Here is a 5,000-nt window from a genome sequence, read left to right on the forward strand (position 1 = left end):
ATAAGATAACAATGATAATAACAGTAATAATGATAATAACAATAATGATGACAATGATAATCATGATAATAATAATAAAATAATTATGATAATTATGATGATGATAATAACTAGAGCAAAAATTATGATAATAATAATCATAATGATATTGACAATAACATCTCTACAACGTTTAGTACTGCTTATAATAAAAATGATAATAATAATAATGATAATGTTAACAATAATATTAGTAATATTTATCACTATAATAACTATTATCGTTATCATTATCATTTTCCTCAGTATTATAAACATTAATATCATTACTATTATAGTTATCATTATCATTACAATTATAGTTATCATTATCATTACTATTATAGTTATTATCATCATTTTTATTATAATGATTATAAAAACAGCAGCGCTGATTGTTAATGATTAAATGATTCTTAAAATACCAACAGTAATGAGAAATCTAATCAATAACCCTCCTTTTAGGCCACAGTTTACCCCCCCCCCCCCTCTTCTGATCATAGGCTGCTGACAAGACGCTTACCAGAAGCAAACCCTGATACCTCTGTTTAGCGAATTTCATAAACTTTGGAGCATGAGTTAGCTGGCGGGCGTGGGCGTGCTTGGAGAAGGGCGGTGGGCGTGTCTGCGTGTTTGTTAGCGGGAAGGGGTGATGTGTGTGTGGGGTGTGGGGGTGGGGGTGGGGGTGGGGGTGGGGGTGGGGGTAGGGGATGGGGAGGGGAGGGAAGGATGAGAGAGGGGTGGGGAGGGGAGAGGGGAGGGGGGAGGATAGGTTGGAGAGGAAGGGGAAGGGGAAGCGACGGAAGGAAAGAGGGAGACAGGAGGGGGAAGAAGGAGAGAGAGAGAGAGAGAGAGAGAGAGAGAGAGAGAGAGAGAGAGAGAGAGAGAGAGAGAGAGATGCAAACAGATAAACACACAATCAGACAGATCCAGAGAGAAAGAGAGAGAGAGAGAGAGAGAGAAAACGAGTGGGAGAGACACACAGAAAAATAATAAACGGGCAGAGACAGAGAGAGTCCAAGAGAGAGTCCGGGAGAGCGGTAAAAGTGAAAATAAAAATTCATGTCACACAGCAAGAACGGCCAACAAAAACTTCACAAATAAATCCAGCAACAAAACTATTTTTTCCTTTTTCTCTGCCATTCCCTTATATAAATCAAATAACGAAGGCATTGTGCTATCTGTTCGTCTGTCTGCTCGTCTGTCTATCCGTGTCTGTCTGTCTGTCTGTCTCTTTATCGGTCCGTCTGTCTGTTTTGAATGTTTGCCTCCATCTACTTTTATTATATCTATCTATCTGTCTGTTTGTTAGTCTGTTTGTCTGTCCATATGTTTGTCTCTCTACCTGTCTGTCTATCTGTCTGTCTGTGTCTGTCGGTCTATCTATCTGTCTATCTGTGTCTGTCGGTCTATCTGTCTGTCTATCTGTGTCTGTCGGTCTATCTGTCTGTCTATCTGTGTCTGTCTATCTGTCTGTCGGTCTATCTGTCTGTGTCTGTCGGTCTATATATATACGCATATTTATTTATATATGTATGGCCTGTTTGAATATACATCCCATATGTCTCTCTCTCTCTGTAGATACATCAAGTCATACATACATAATCTAGTTTTTCATAGCGACTCCCTCTTTCCTCCCACACGCACGCCCAAACACACACACACATACTAACACACACACATACATACACCTTCCTCCCACACACAAATAGACACACATACAGACACATACACCTCTCTCCCACACACAAATACACACACACATACATACACTTCTTTCCCACACACAAATAAACACACACATACACCTCTCTCCCACACACATACTAACACACACACATACATACACCTCTCTCCCACACACAAATAGACACACACACACACATACACCTCTCTCTCACACACAAATAAACACACACACACATATACACACAAACATACACAAAAATACACACAGAAACACAACAGACACACATCACACATTCACACAGCCATACACCTCGCCCCCTCCCCCTCTCACCCTCCCAACTGACACACATAAACACACCCACACTCATACTACTCAACCCCCGCCCCCCATCCAAGCCCGCTACCCCCCACCACTCACCGAAACAGCCCACACAAACACACACACACACACACTACCCAACCCCCTTCCACCTACAAGCCCCCCTCCTTCTCCCCCCTCCCCCTCCCCCCATCCAAACACCCCTCCCCTCCCCCCCCATCCAAGCCCCCTCCCCTCCCCCCCCATCCAAGCCCCCCTCCCCCTCCATCCAAGCCCCCCTCTCCCACCCCCTCCCCCCCCTTCAACCCCACTTACGTCCCGGGTCCAAAGTCAGCCTCCGACCCGAGCCAGAGCGAGGGAGAGCAGGACCTCCGGAGGCTCTCTGCAGATCCCCCGAGTTCCAGCATCCCTGTTCATCTCGACGTCCAGGAGGAGGTTTTGTTTGTTTGTCTGATGATGCTCGCGAGGGGGGGGGGAGGGGGGGGGCTGTGGCGGCCGGGGCTCTGGGTCGTGGTTTGTTTGTTTGTTGGTGTTTTTTTGGAATTTGTTTTTGATGGCATTGGGTTCCTGGTTCGTTTGTTTGTTTATTTGTTTGTTTGTTGCTGTATTTTAATAATTTGTTTTTGATGGCATTGGGTTGTTTTTATCCACGGAGGGAGAGGGAGGGAGGACGCGAGGGAGGGAGGGAGGGAGAGACAGAGAGAGAGAGAGAGAGAGAGAGAAAGAACGTGAGACAGAGAGAGAGAGAGAATGTGAGAAAGAGAGAGAGAGAGAGAGAGAGAGAGAGAGAGAGAGAGAGAGAGAGAGAGAGTGAGAAAGAGAGAGAGAGAGAGAGAATGAGTGAGTGAGAGAGAGAAGAAGGAGGGGGGGGGGGGTCAGAAGAGAGAGATAGATCGAGAGAGAGGGGGGGGAGGGGGGGATTAGAAGAGAGAGAGATAGAGGGAGAGAGAGAGAAAGAGAGGAGGGGAGGGGGGATTAGAAGAGAGAGAGAGAGAGAGAGAGAAAGATAGGGGGCGGGGGATTAAAAGAAAGAGATAGATAGAGGGAGAGAAAGAAATCAAGAGAGAAACATTATTCTCAACAGACAGAAAGACAGACAGACTAAAAGCGAGAGCAATCCCGCCCTCCACATTAGTTTGATACGGTAGTCGTGTCTGTTTAAATGGCCTACTTACGGGGCTAAGATTCAGTTCTTATCTCACTTAATGCAGGAATGCCTTAGTCATGTCTGCTAAGGAGCGGTAAAATGGATTCAAAATTACGTTCACACGCACACACACACACACACACACACAAATAATGATAATAATGCTGATAACAATAGCAATAATAATAATGATGATAATAAAAATTGATAAGAATGATAACACTAATTATGATAAACCACGGGAGAGGAAATAAAAGAATAAAAAGAAGAGCAATAATACTATTCGCCTTTCTATTCCTCTTTTGCAATTTGGAATAAGAAGGGGGAAAAGGAAGACCAGAAAAAAAAGCAGTAAAGAAAAAGTATAGATGTTTGCATATCTGTAGAAATACTCGCAGCAAATCAGTGCTCCAGAGCTTCGAATCCTTCGGAATATATTTGAATCACTTCTCGTATAAATCTTTTTACCATCAACATAAACATCACACTTATCAAAGAGAGAAAGAAATCACTCCATTTGTATTATCATTACGAACTGTCCATAAAGAGATAAAAGATTGACCAGTAAATTACAGAAATATGCATCGACACAAACGCTCCGAACGAAAATATGCTTCGAACCCTTCCGAACCCGCTATTCGAACCTCCTGACTCCCGCAATTCGCACAACCCTCCAGAAGCTCCCACTCAGCCGCGGCCGCATTTCCAGGGAAATAAACGTATAGCAGCATGCGAATTATGCAAATTGCAACGAAATTAGCATAGCATAAGCAAGGCCTTCCGGAGGAATGATGGAGAGAGAGATATTTTAAATGCCGAGATGCTACACCTTTTATTTTTCCTTTTTTCTTGTTTTGATTTTATTCCACAGGGTTTCAATTTTAGATCTCGCTTGGTTTTACTTATTTTTTTATTCATCTCTTTATTCATTCTTTATTCAGTTCAGTTATTTTCCCTTAATGTATTCTAATATAATTCCATCTTTTCGCATATAACAAATGATAATCATTATTGTTATCATTATCGTTATCATTATTACTTTTATTAATATTAATTCCATTATTTTAATCATTTTCATTTTGATGATCACCAATGATTATAAACATGGTGATCATCATTGTTATTATCATCATTATAATCATTATTTTTTATCATAATTTTCCCTATCATCATCCATATCACCATTTTTTTTTTTTTTTTTTTTTTTTTTTTTGAGTGGCGGGGACTGGGAAAAGGAGAGGAACAATTAGGAAGGCAAACCAGGAAGGGAAAAATAATCTTTTAATTTGGCTTAATGTCAATTTGAGATTCTTTAAATGCTGTCCGAGAGCGAAAGATTTTTTTCCCTTTTACCTTAATGGAAAGGAATCATTTTCAGTTGGTGAATCCATTATCATTATTGTTTTCTTTTTTTTTTCTTTTTCTTTTTTTTTTGTTATTAGTTTTTTTTATAGTTTTTTTTTTTAGTTTTTTTGCTTTCATTGTAATTAATGTTGGTATTATCATTAATATGATTATGGATATTATTATTACCATTACCATTAATGCTGTTAACATCATTATTATTAATATTATTACTATTATTATTATTGTTATTATTATCATTATTATTATTATTATTATTATTATTATTATTATTATTATTATTATTATTATCATTATTATTATTACTATCAATATTACTCATATTACTATCAGTATCATTATTATTACTATTATCCTTATCATTACTGTTATTTCCATTATGCTTCTTGTTATTGGTGTTATGGTTATAATTGCCATTATTATGATGGCTTTCACCATTACTACTACTTTTTATTTGATCTT

General features: G+C 39.6%; 1 protein-coding gene across 3 annotated transcripts in view; it reads left to right on the plus strand.

Annotated features, from left to right (window-relative positions):
* Positions 1-5,000, plus strand: part of LOC113819525 (somatostatin receptor type 5) — a 257,295-nt gene that overhangs the window by 108,178 nt on the left and 144,117 nt on the right. The window lies entirely within an intron of this gene.

The sequence above is a fragment of the Penaeus vannamei genome, chromosome 41 (genome assembly GCF_042767895.1).
Source record: "Penaeus vannamei isolate JL-2024 chromosome 41, ASM4276789v1, whole genome shotgun sequence".
NCBI lineage: Eukaryota > Metazoa > Arthropoda > Malacostraca > Decapoda > Penaeidae > Penaeus > Penaeus vannamei.